Source organism: Camellia sinensis, chromosome 12 (genome assembly GCF_055761805.1).
Source record: "Camellia sinensis isolate YWXY chromosome 12, ASM5576180v1, whole genome shotgun sequence".
In the NCBI taxonomy this organism is placed as follows: domain Eukaryota; kingdom Viridiplantae; phylum Streptophyta; class Magnoliopsida; order Ericales; family Theaceae; genus Camellia; species Camellia sinensis.
The window spans coordinates 34,379,128-34,393,497 of NC_138972.1; the positions used below are offsets into that span (position 1 = coordinate 34,379,128).

General features: G+C 40.3%; 1 pseudogene across 1 annotated transcript; it reads right to left on the reverse strand.

The window, feature by feature from the left end:
- Positions 1–8,323: 8,323 nt before the first annotated feature.
- On the reverse strand, positions 8,324–12,220 carry LOC114289265 (heat shock cognate 70 kDa protein pseudogene; annotated as a pseudogene). The gene has a single exon (XR_014346170.1). The product of XR_014346170.1 is annotated as a heat shock cognate 70 kDa protein pseudogene (transcript).
- Positions 12,221–14,370: the final 2,150 nt, after the last annotated feature.

Consider the following 14,370-nt stretch of genomic DNA (forward strand, 5'->3'; position numbering starts at 1 on the left):
TGAATTTAAGTTATTTCTTGCATGGTTCATGGAAATATTGGTGATTAAAGTCTAGAATTGGCTCAAAGTGTTGTATTGAGTAGCTATGGTTGCATTCATGTCCATGTCATTGAGTTTTAAGGTCTTTTCTTTGAAAATTTCTACATGCATGTTCATCTTTTTGTTATAGTCCATGAATTCACCATGTTTTAGAGTTCAAACTTGCATTTGGTTATGCTTTGGAGCATTGGAATTCAAATGAACACATGCATGTTATATTTACATCATATTCTTGAAGTTTCTTTGAAATTGTATTCAATTGCTTCACCTTTGGGCTTGATTTTATAAATTGATCTTTTAAACATGTTGTAGTATGAGTTTTCAAGTGTTTTCCAGAAAATTAGCCCAAAAGAATCGAGTTTGAAGCTTTAAAAGTTGAGTTTTGTACATGGGGATCAATTTAGAAATTCCAGATTTTGGATCCACGCTCGAGCGAAGGACTTCACGCTCGAGCATACACTCTGAGTACATGCACTTCTGCTTGAGCGTAGAAAGTCACACTCGAGCGTGAAATGCATATGCCCAGAAGTTCTTATGTTTTGAAGTCCCCTCGAGCGAGAGAATTCACGCTCGAGCGAGGATCTGAGTCTCACGCTCGAGCGGAGGTCGAGCGTCCGTTGAGTGTGAAAATCGTGCATCCAGTACTTTTTTCATGAGTTTACAGTCCGCTTGAGCGAGGGAAGTCACGCTCGAGCGGAGCTCCTTTGTCTGCATGTCCGCTCGAGCGTAGAAAGCCATGCTCGAGCGAGACCCTTGTTTCAGCAAAAGTTTGAAAAGTGTTTTAAGATGCATTTTTGCATCCTCATTCCATCCTAGGCATTCCTAGGCCATGTTTAAGGCATCTTAATGAGGATAATGTTATAAAACCACACCAGTATAGTTAGGGGCTGAGTTATTAATCCCGAGTGTGTGTTCGTTCTACAATTGTGGGGTTGGCATTTGAGGACTCTCATTTGCCTATCTGTAGCTCAGTACTCTGTAAGTAACAATGTTGTAAAGATATGTTCAATTATGATTATTTTCTGAATGATCAACTGTACTGCTTACTGAAATGCTATTGTTCAATGAATGAATGTTTGTCCTATTTGTAAACTGTACTCGTGGCATCCATAGCAACCTATTGTTACTGTTACTGCTACTGTTACAGAGATCTCTATCAGTTCCCATGTTAGAACTACTACTGTTTACCGTTACGATGGCCATCAACTAACTGTTCGGTCTGTTAAGAACTACTGTACTATTTTGCTATTTGATGTACCACATACGACTGCTTTGGTTTCTAAATGACTGATATGACTGTTTAATTACTGAAAGGACATTCAGTCTTAACCTCTTTACACAACTGTTATTCACTGGGTTTTAGCTCACTGTTTATATTTATATGTAGGTGTCCAGGCACCGGACCGATGTTAGGAGCATCAAGTTAAGCTCCCGTTTTGTCAAGCCAACCACCGTGCCTCACCTCGAGGTTCCGAGTCTGTTCAAGCTAAGGCTATTTTGGGGTGGCTTTGTTTCACCCTGTTGTTTCTGATCTGTAATAAATGTCTAAGACTTGACTGTACAGTTATAGTCAGGGATTTGGTCCCTGACATAGATGTTTGTGGATATGTCGCATGTATATATGTTTTGTTTATCAACGTGACTTATGCATAAAGTCTTTTTGCATTCAAACTGTCACAGCTCATTGGACATCTTTTATTTACTGTTTTGGCTTCTGCCAGCCCTTTTACTCTATATTACTGTCGTTACTGCTAAGCAGGCCTTCGGCAATCACGGATTACTGGCCGGTTACGGTGCTAAACCCATAGAGTCGGGTTTGGGTCGTGACACAAAGGTAGGAACAAGCGTTGCCCCTGACTTAACCTGACCGAAATGAGCTACAGCATGGCTCGACAACCTGGCATTGAGTTAATCTACCTGACTCATTGTGTATTCTACTTTCCGTTCCAGTTCAGGCGCCAATTTGGACATGATCAGACTTGCCCAGAGGGGGGTAGAATACCCGGTTTCATTCCCCGTTCGAGATTCACAATTGGCTTGATACCCTACTTCATAGAGGACGAAAGCTTCTGGCTCTTACCCCTAGTTTCAGCTGCGCCCTTTCTGACGAGTGCCTGACTTGGCTTAAAGATGATGCTAAATTGGGCCCACTTTAGCATCAGAAACTTCTACAAGTACAAGCGGGAGACGCAGGGACACCTGACTCGTCTATGCCCCTTGTTTATTTTCTTTGATCTTACTTTTCAAGTTTTATGAATGTAATAAAAGCAATTTTGATTTGTATCAAGAGTTGGAGAACTTTGTATTGAAATCAATGAAATTAAAGTTGTGAGCACTGAAAGTTTTTGTTTTAGTCCAAAAATGATCTAAGTTGTAAAAGGTAAATTTGAACAAAATCAACTTTTATTAAAACTTTTCAAAACCATTTTCGATAAGGATCACCACTTGACACACACAAAATTAATCCTCAAGATATACAACCCTGAATCCAAAGATCACAAATTGCCCCTTGTCTGAATAACGCTGTTCAGCATTATAACAAGTTCTTTTCTCAGAGTAGGGGTCACAACCAAACTTTTTGGTAAATACTAGACAAGAATAACTTGATCAAACGCATGGAAATGATAGTTGAGTTGGAGGTATTTACGGCCGAACTTCAAAATAAAGTTGCTTATGTATCCCAAAGATAGGAATCAATCCTTACGTAGTTTGGTTCAGGTTCACTCGAGTATTAACGCTCTCCTTTTGCGCTCTAACTTTTACCAAGGCCGCCCTTTAGGGTTTTTAACCTTGCGAGCTCAAGTTTTTCTTTATTTTCATTTTTTTTTGTGCTCTAACTTTTGCCTAGGTCGCCCTTCCGAGTTTTCGGCCTAGCGAACCTCTCAGGGGTAATATTTCTTCAACTTGTCCATGTTGATTAGTTGGGAAAATTCTAGGCCATCCAAGTCCATAAGAATAACAGCTCCACCCGACCAAATAGTTTTGATGATGTAAGGACCAATCCAATTGGGTCTGAACTTGCCCCTAGGGTCATGGATGGGAGCTCGGTTGTCTTTCAGCACCAAATCAGCTTCGTTGAGATTCTAGGACTCAACTTTCTTGTTAAAAGCCCTGGCAATCCTGCGTTGATAACCCTAAACATGGTACAGTGATTTTAGCCTTCTTCCATCGAACAGCATCAATTCTTCGAACCTGCTCTGTTGCTAATCTGCCTCTGCTATCTGACACTCAGCCATAACTCGCATCAACGGAACTTCTATTTCAATTGGCAGAACAGCTTCCATCCCATAAACAAGAAAGTAAAGAGTCACCCCAATAGACGTCCGAATTGAAGTCCTTTAACCCCAGAGTGCAAATGGCAATTTGTCTGGCCAGTCCCTGTAGGTCTTAACCATTTTCTGGAAAATATGTTTGATGTTCTTGTTGGGAGCCTCAACATCTTCGTTGGTTTGTGGCCGGTATGTGGATGAATTATGAAAAATCACGTTGTATTTCTCCAACAAGTCAATCACTTCTTTCTTGAAATGGGCGTTGTTATCTGAAATGATCTCGTTCGGGGACTCCATAACAGTAAATGATGTTGTTGCGGATGAACTTATCCACATGCGCTACTTTCAACACTGCATAAGATTGAGCTTCCACCCACTTTGTGAAGTAATCAATTGCCACCAGAATGTATTCATGCCCCATTTGACCCTTTCGATGTGACTGAGCCAATGACATCGATTCTCCATACTGAGAAAGGCCATGGTGAAGTCATGTTGTACAGCTTCGACGGCGGGATATTCATGCGATTGGCATGAATTTGGCATTTGTGGTATCACCTAACAAAACTGATACAATCCTCCTTCATAGTAGACCAATAGTAACCTTGCCTGAAAATCTTTCGGGCTAACATTACTCTGTTCATGTGCGCTCCGCACTCTCCCCCATGGATGGCCTCCATTAGGCGCTTTGATTCCTCCGCGTCGACACACAACTTCTACATAACCAGATGACCCGTCTTGTACAGTTTACCTCCACAGATGATAAATTGAACAACCATCCACCGTATTGCCCTCTTGTCTTTGGCATTTGTCCCTGGTGGATAAATCTCCTTTTCCAAGAAGTTCTAGATATCATAGAACCAAGGGTTTTGATCTTGAACTTCATTTATTGCGGCGATAGTCTCGTAAGCCGGCATTTATCTCTACTCAATAATAATCGAACGCATCCAGACTCCAAACGGGATGTCTATCATGGAAGATAGACTTGATAAGGCGTCAGCGAACCTATTGTTCTCTCTTAATCGATGTGTGAAGGTCAGCTTTTCAAACCTAGGAATCAAAATGTCCAAGGTCTGGTGGTAGATCTTCATCTTTTTTTCTTTGACCTTCCAGTCTCCTTTTGCTTGAGACACAACTATGTTCGAGTCCCCAATGACGTCCAACTTTTTTGCTCCTAGTTCCAGCGCAGCTTCCAAACCAGCGATACACGCCTCATATTCTGCTTCATTGTTAGATACCTTGAATTAGAGTTTGAAGGCTAAGGATATATAAGAATTGTCGGGTGCTATCAGTATCACCTCTATCCTATAACCATACTGGTTTGACGCTTCGTCCAAGTACATCGTCCAAATCTCTTCCTCGACTTGCAAAATAGCTTCATCTAGGAACAGGTATTCTACCACTTTATCCCCTTCTACTGGGTGATCTGCTAGGAACTAAACTACCGCTCTCCCCTTGACAAACTTGCAAGTTATATACTTTAGATTAAATTCAAAAAGGAGAAGCAACCAAGAGCTAGCCTACCCGTAAGCGCTGGTTTCTCAAAGAGATATTTGATGGGATCTAATCTCAAAACCAAATTTACGGAGTGAGCTAACAGGTAGTGCCTCAACTTCCTGGTAGCCCATACCAAGGCTAGGCAAGCTTTCTCTAGCAGAGTCTAACGGGTCTCATAATCCAGCATTTTCTTGCTCAGGTAATAAATGGCTTTCTTTACCCTATCCTCAGATTCCTAAGCAAGCAGACATCCCATCATTGTGTCCGTTAGTGACAGATATAGAATCGAGGGCTTTCTTGGCTCTGGCGGTGACAACACGGGTCAATTCTGAAGGTACTGCTTGATCTGCTCGAAAGCGAATTGACATCGATCGTCCCATCAGAATTTCTTTCCTTTCTTCAGGAGACCAAATAGTGGTTCACAAGTCAAGGTTAATTTAGAAATAAACCGTCTTATGAATTACACTTTACCCAGAAAGCCTCGAACCTCTTTTTCAGCCCTTGGTGGTGGCATTTTTAGGATGGCCATGGTTTTGGAAGGATCTACCTCAATGTCCCTCTGTGTGATCAAGAAACCCAGCATTTTCCCTACTGTTACACCGAAAGTACATTTATGCAGATTCAACCTCAACCGGTATTCTCTGATTCGTTGAAAGAATTTTTTTAAGGCGGTGTAATGGCCCTTTCTTCCCTTGGACTTGACAATCATGTCGTCCATGTACACCTCGACCTCTTTACGGATCATATCATGTAAAATTCTGGTTGCAGCCCGTTAATAGGTAGCCCCAACATTCTTCAACCCAAACGGCATCACCCTGTAGCAATGGGTTCCCCACAGCGTAGTGAAAGCAGTTTTTTCTCCGTCCTCTAGTGCCATCAGAATCTGGTTATACCCGGAAAATCCATTTATGAAGGAGAGCAATGCATGGCCTGTGGTAAAGTCCACCAATTCGTCAATGTGCGGCAGAGGAAAATCATCCTTCGGACTGAATCTGTTCAGATCTTTGAAGTCCACACACACCCAAATTCTACCCGTCTTTCTTTGGCACTGGGACAATATTGGCCAACCAAGTCGGATACTCAGATACTAGCAAAAACCATGCGTCTATCTGCTTGGTGACCTCTTCCTTAATCTTTAAAGCCTAATCCGGGCATATTCTCCGTAACTTCTGCTTGATGAGTCGGGCCTCAAGGTCGAGAGGGATCCGATGCTATACAATCTCAGGATCGATTCCAGGCATGTCTTCGTAGGACCACGCAAAAACATCTTTGAAATCTTTTAATAAAGTGACTAAGCGCTCGCGCTCCTTTAAAGACAACGTGGACTCGTTCTGGACTAGACGCGGATCCTTCTCAATACCCACATTAATAGCAATGTTTCATCAGCGAGGGGTTTTGCAAACCTCTCCTCCTCTCGACTAATCAAATGTTTCAAAACCAGAGAAATTCCTTTCTCATCGATTTCATCAAAATTTTGAAAATCATGATCAATGCAATAAACAAGAGGCACAGAGAAATACTTAGAATCTGCAATGGCATTCACATTCAAAAGGTCCAGCTCATCCAATTCCTCGGTTACAATCGACTCAAAAGAAAAGGAAAAAGACGACCTGGACAAAACCTCGGCATCTGAATTATTAACCCCAGGAATGCCGGACCCAAGCTCAGAAGAACCGGAATCTGATTCCGACTCCACAAACTCTGTGGAATCAGATTTTGGTTCACTACCTGACTCGGAACTTCTAGACAGGTAGCCCTCTTCTAGCTGCCAAGTGAGGGATGGTGCGTCAGATGCATCCAAGATACCGCTAGAAGGGTTCCCACCCAGTTGGTCTTCAATCATGGAAATGGTCAGGTTATCCCCCAAGCTCTCTAAGTTAATCTGAAGATCCAAAAGGAGACATGTCAGTGCTGCTCTTACTTCAAGTTCATTGTTGTCGGAATCATCCTGTACTCTTTGCAGCCTCAGCGGTTAGTTCAGCTTGTACCTCTATATCACTCTCTTGCAACTACAAGTCAAAGAAAGTCTTAAATGCGAGAACTCGCTGCCTCTCATAGTTGAACCATGGCTCGGGGAAACCAAAAAATGAGAAGTCTTCACCCTCCTGAACAAAATAGCCATTTAGGGTTCCCCGAATTGGTTGGTGCACAAGCTCGTAGCGTTTCCTGGTCTGCTTAGCTCTGGCTCTTCCGGCCATTTCTTTCCCTTTCCTTACCTAATCCTCTTTGGTGGGCGTATAGCCCAGACCAAAGGCATGTGGGTTATGTGGCACATCGGCCAATGCAGTAACGCCCTTCCAACCGCTTCTCCCTAATCCCATTCTGGGCATGTGCTATAGCTTGTTCATGAGATATACAGATTGGGCGCTGACATACAAGCCCTTATCAATGGCTAAGATATTCTGTACTACCCGAGCTTCAGCTAAGGTAAACCCTGAAAGGAAAACATCCTCTTCGCCATGCAGGATCTCCAACACAGGTGTAGTGACCTCTGGCAGAGGATGTATAGATGAATTCCCGAAAACTATGGCCACCCCTTTTCCATGGGGATACTTCAGCATTTGGTGGAGGGTGGAGGAGACAACTCTTACTTGATGCAACCAGGGCCGCCCAAGTAGTAAGTTGAAAGTGGGCGGAACATCCAAGACATAGAACTTGATGTCCTGTTGAGCTGGGCCAACTTGTACTCTAATCTGTACTGTCCCCATCACCTTTCTGCTTGTATTGTCATATGCCCGAATCACCTGGGCTGTAGGCAAAAAATCGGCCGATTTCAGACCAATAGCATAAGCCGTACGACAAGGACAGATGTTGATTGCCGACCCGGTGTCGACCAATACCACTGGTATCCACTTTTCTCGGAACTCTACGGATATGTATAGAGACTTGTTGTGTGTAGAGCCTTCTGGCGGTAATTCCTTGTCTGAAAAGGTCAAAGTTGGCGCAACACCTCCCAGGAAGACGAATCCCACCAGTTGTCACTACAAAAAATTCAGGTTTTTGCGACGACAAAATGCCGTCGCTAATACTCCTAATGCTGTCTCAAAAAACTTATAGTGACGGCAAATGACTTTTAGTGACGGCAAAGAGGGGGTCACAATAGAGGGCGTTGCGAAAACTTTTTAGTGTCGTCGCCTTTTTTTGCGACGGCAATTGTTACTTTTTGCGACGGCATTTTACCGTCGCCTATAATATGTAAAAAAGTGAGACCTTTTGCGACGACACTGTTTTACCATCGCTAAAAGTCTTATTTGAGACAGCAAGTAATGCTGTCGCGATTTTTTTTTTTTTGTTTTTTTTTTTTTGTTTTTTTTTTTTTTTGCGACGGTGTGGTGCCGTCACAAAAAATAAAAAATAAAAAATAAAAAATAAAAAAAAAATGTTTTACCTTATTTTTTTTTCTTTTTTCTTTTTTGCGACGGTGTGATGCCGTTGCAAAAAAAAAAATGCAATATAATTATTAAAAATATTAAAATTACCTATATTAAATAAAAAGCAATTGAAAAAGAAACCAATAACTGCATAATAACATAAAAATTCCTGTATAGAAATAACAATTTCTCCATAATAAAAACATTCTTACATCCATAATTACACATCAACAAAATTACTCCACTACATAATGTTCCATAATACATATATAATATTTAAATATATAAAGTTGTTCATAATTCAAGGTCCTCCAGAATGTGTGCTGCTCCATTTGTTGCTATAGAGTATGTTAGGGACACAAGGTCCACCAAAATGAAGTAGAATAAAATATGTGTTGAAATTACTTTCCTGCTCAACCAAAACGTTCACAAATCACTCCAAACAAGATCTATGCATCAAACAAGATGAAAGCTGTATAAGTATTCATCATAACTGAAATAACTATTTAGCTAGAGTAATAAGAGGATAACATAAAATAATACCAGCAAAATTAAGCTTTAGTATATAAAGAACCTCAAAGTACCAAGATGGCAAAGGAAGACTACTTCTCATGCCCATGAATCTGAAGACAGGATAGGAAACAATCATAACTGGTAGATTGACACAAAAATGATACAGTAGTAGGCAAGTAATACATTTCTCCTGAGCTTCAAGGGAGTTATTTTTTGGCTGCATTGGACCACAAATTAATAATAACACCAATAAATATATATCCAGGCAGTAACATGAGGTCGACCACAAAGTATACTGCTACAACAAAATATGTAGACGACTTTCAATTTTTAGTGTTCATCCTCACTATCTCCAAAATTTCCCCCAACTGTAATTCTGACGTAAATCTAACTTGAACTAGGGAGAGACCTATTGAAGACCAAAAGACATATAAAAATTCCCTGCAGTGCGTTAATTTACAGATGACAATGACTATGATGAAGATGAGAACAAGGATACAAGTTACTAATATGAGATACAGAAGTGCTATGAATATTAAGGAATCAAATGAAAACATATGAAAATGATTAAGATATCTGCTAAACAAGCACATTCCTGGTTTACCATTGTACTCAATTTTTGATAGACATCACACACATCAAATTAAGTCAATAACAACTTTGGGTCTCAATGGCAGCATTTCTTATAAGATTTCTGCATCAAACCTCTTGCTTCTAGCTTAGAAACCAACTTATGTTAACCAATATATTAGTCATATAGAATAAATCTTGTAATGAAATTGTTAGTGATTGCCAAATGCACCAACATAGAAATTGTTAGTCATCAATCCAACCTCATAATAATGGAATTGATAAAAATAAAGCAAAGCCTTCCATTCTGTATGCCAGTATCTGAAACATTGACTAGATATGCTTTTGCTGTCTCATTAAGCAGCAATTAAGAGAAATAATAACACGGCCTATATCCAGCATGAATACATATGAAAAAATAGTAAATCAAAGACAAGTGAGCTCAACTAACACCTTGCTATGGGAACATGATGGGTATATAGCAGCAAGGTTGAAACCTCCAACAAACAAATACATTGTGTGTGTCTGTGTGTGCGCGCACGTGTGTGTGTGAGTGTTTGTGTGTGTGTGAAAGAGAGAGAGAGAGAGAGAGAGAGAGAGAGAAGAATTTGGCGAGGTTACCTCTTCTGAGCTCTTACAACTTCTCTTTCTTCTTTGAAAGTGTTCAAGTCATAGCTGTGAAAAAAAAGGCAATTCAGTCATCATAGAGGATTTTGGTGAATCCACTTTAACTTTTTTTCTCTTTTTTTTTCTTTTTTTTTTTCTTTTTTTTTTTTACAGTAAAGTAACATTCATTAGAAAAAAAAACATCCACCTTGACTAATTATAAAGACAATACAAGTATACAGCAAGGTATCACTGCATCTAATCACATACAAGCAGAAGGCAAACTTCAAAGGGAAAGAGAACAAGCACTTAATATCTACTTGTTTTGCACATCAGTTTACTCTCAAGAATTTGTTTCATCATTCTGCTCTATCAAGGATATGTTACATAGACTCTTCAATATAAATCAAATACTCGTGTCGAACTCTTGGCATTTGGATAAGGGTATGAGATATGTGTTGACACTTCAGTAAACAAATGACCTCCCAGTAAAACAAACCCATGATTTTGTTTTTCAAAAATAATTAATCAACAATACAAAAGGTTAAACTAGATCACTAATTTGTGAATAAACTACACATATATAGCAATAACAACATTATAGCAAACAAAATAGATAGAAAAACATGTTCTACAAACCATGAGATGTTGGACAGAAATCAAAAAAGGAGAAAGAACAAACCTTGGAAACATTTGGTCTTCCTAGATGTAAAACGTCAATGATCTGAATCAAATCAATTAAAACAAAATAAAAAAAAAATTCCTAATTCAAGTGAAGAAAACACTATCAAAATAAAAAAATTATGAAAAGGTAATCGTCGTGTAAAAATCAATCTCCTCGTATAGAGAATCAATCTCAATTGTACTTTGAGCAGTCGACGAAAGAGTCTTCTTCGCCCTTTCGCAAGCAGTCCTCAACCTCCTCAGTGCTCTTGGGTTTCCATTAATATCCTTCTTGTGCTTCCTCTTGAACTCCTGAACAAAATGGTTCACCATTCTGTTATCAAAATCCTCACCTCTCAAATGGGTATCACCAGCAGTGGCTTTAACCTCGAAAATACCCTCTCCAATGGTTAGCAGAGAGACGTCAAATGTCCCACCACCAAGATCAAAGATGAGCACATTCTTCTCACCAACACTGCCAGCTTTCTTGTCAAGCCCGTATGTGATTGTGGCAGTAGTTGGCTCATTGATGATGTGCATGACGTTGAGACCGGAGATGACATCGGCATCTTTCGTTGCCTGTCTCTGGGAGTCGTTGAAGTGGGCTGGGACTGTGACGACGGCGTTTTTGATTGTGGTGCCGAGGTAAGCCTCTACAATCTCTTTCATCTTTGTGAGGACCATCGAAGAGATTTCTTCAGCAGAGAATTGTTTCTCTTCACCCCTGTATTGGACGACAATCATTGGTTTGTCACCAGGACCAGCTATGACTTTGAAAGGCCACAGCTTTATATCACTATGCACCGAGGGATCGCTGAATCTTCTTCCAATCAAACGCTTAGCATCTAAAATCCAACAACTTAAAACCCCAATTATTAGAATATAAAACCACAAAGGGTATGCTGAGGACATTATTAGAAATTAACATATAAAGCACAAGGGTGATATGTAGAATTGAAACACATTCATAGGATGCAATAATGTCGATCATCATGTTAAACACACAAAAGACTAAGAAAAATGGATATGATTTGGATACAAGGTGGCTACCTTTGTTTTAAACAAATTTGGGACTCATAATATGTGGTTGAAGTTGAATTAGGATTGAAAGATTTCGGCAGATATAAGATCAAATTGCAAAGAATCTTAATACCCAATTACAGAATGAAATTGGTGACAAATTGTGAAAAATTATTCAAAAAACATATAAAAGAACTTACAAAATCAAATTCCTCAAAATTGCCCAAATTAATGGGCCTTAAAATTAGCTCAGATGCATTATTCATCGTACTTGTATGTTAAGAAGAATATAATTTTTTTTTATAGAGTTGAAAAATATTTATAAATAAAAAATCAGCTTCAATTGTGTCATATTTGGAAGAATACTTTACAGGAGATTCAGAGCCATTAGAGAACTTCTCAATTTCAAGCAATCAGTAAACTTTTCTCAACAAAAACCCATATATTTAAATAAAGGTGGCACTAAATGCTGTGATTGTAAGGTTTTGAAGAAGAATAAAAATATAACAACAGTATTTGCGTGCATAGTTCAAGTAATTCTAGAAGAACTATGGAATTCTAGAACAACTACTGCAAATTCACATGCATTGATATATAGATCAACTCCTACATATGCAAATAAAACAATCTCCACCAAAAATTAAAGAAATATATTCAAGAAACAAAAAAGCCTGATTAGATAGAGAGATTGAAGAGCAGAGGACTAACCAAAGATGGTGTTGGTAGGGTTCATGGCGACCTGGTTCTTGGCAGCATCGCCGATCAAACGCTCTGTATCTGTGAAAGCAACATAAGACGGCATCGTTCTGTTGCCCTGATCATTGGCTATGATTTCAACGCAATCGTGTTGCCATACACTAACACACGAGTAGGTCGTTCCGAGATCAATTCCAATTGCCGGTCCTTCACCTTTTCCAGCCATCTTTCTCACAAACCAAACAGAAAATTCAGAAAACTATAAAGATAAAATCGCATGCAGAGAGAAAGAGCTAGTATAATAGCAAATGGGTATTTATTACTATTGTTTTGTATGATGATGATTGGAAGAGAGAGCTAGTGAGGCCAGCTTATAAAGGAAAGCTATATTTTCGAGAACGTTCGAGTGGTGGATTCGTAGCCGTCGGATCAAGATGTTAAGATCATACACTGTTCTTGATGATTTGCCACCTGGCCAAGAACCTCACTACAGGTGGCATGAAGATGAAGAAGAAGAAGAGCTAACTTGGTTCAGTGATTCAGACTGACTGAGAGAGTTGAAGAGAGACACGCTGCACCATCGTCGCTCGCTTGCTCGCGCGCCGTCGTACGTTGCTCGATGCCATTTCATGCTGCTCGCTGTCGTCGATTCAATGCTTGCCGTCGTCTACCACTGCTCACAGTCGAGATCGAGAGAGAGAGAGAGAGAGAGAGAGAGAGAGAGAGAGAGAGAGAGAGAGAGAGATGCAAGAAGAGACGGGGATTTTTGGTTCAAAAGATTAGGGATTTTTGTGATTAGGGATTTTTGGTTGAAGGGGGCAAAAATGAGTGCGAAGGGAAAAACAAGCTGAGCTCAAGATTTTGGGGTTCTTTTTTTGTAGCGTCAAGTTTCATGCCGTCGCAAAAAACTCACATTATTTGCGACTGCAGTTGTTCCCGTCGCAAAAACGTGTTTTTTTGTGACAAGAAGTGATGCCGTCGCTAAAACCCAATTTATTGGCGATGGCAAGTGGTGCCGTCGCAAAAAATCACTTTTGCGACGGTAAATGGTGCCGTCGCAAATGCTTCCGTGTTATATGCCCCCTTTTCTTGTAGTGTTTTCAAGGGTGGTGTCGATGGACAACTTAGCTTTATCCATCGCCGTTAGTACAACCTAATTATGCACTCGTGAAGCCATAAGCAGACCTTAGATAGATATGTCAGCTTGAATCTTCTTCAACTATTGCTGCAAAGCCTCTTCCTCTAACTGCTTTTCCTTCTGTTTCTCAACTTCTTTATCCTTCCCAGATGCCTTGGGTTGGTCCAGATGCGGTGGTTTGAAATATCGGCCACTTCTTGTCATGTGGTCGACTTCTTCCACATACCAGGTATTGTCAGGAAGGCCTTCAGCAATCAGCACCAAGTGTAGGTCGTCATCATCCCACCAGACCCCTTCAGCAATCAACAAGCACTCACTCCGTTCAGATCATTCTATTATCATAAACATTCCCCACGGGGTGTTGAGCTTTTCTAGCTTTCAAATCATTTTCATTCATTTCTTGCCCAAACTGCTCCAGCGTAACTTCTTGTTCAGTATGCACAGAACTAACAATGCCCAATTGCTGAGCCAATTGTTCTTCACCGATGTTTTCTGGTAGTTTACCCTTCCTATCGACCATTTCAGCCATTGCAACGATTCCCGCTTTCTATTCTTCCATCTTTGATTCAGTTCCCTTTTCTCTATTGGGTTCATCACTTAGCCACTCAGAATTGTCTGTTGACCCGTTCAGATCAAACCAATCAATATGCACGTCCCCTTGATCTTGCTCATCAAAGAACTATAAATTGTCTATATCCTCCTCCAGGTCGGCTAGATCATTTAATCCCTAACTTGGTCCATCTTCTCGAACCACACTAACCTCCATCCCAGTCGATAACACCACTTCTGGCTTAGCTTGATCGATTGGCACGATATGGTAGTGTGGGTTGTACATTCCTTCAGACAAATCCTCAAAGCCCTTGGGCAATGGACTGACATTCTCCACCAAGGTTGACCTCCCTTTATCTTCTACTGTCACCACCACTAGTTCAGGTTGGAGTGAAGACGTGCTCATCATGCACAAGTCTATGCTCTCAGGGATGAACAATGC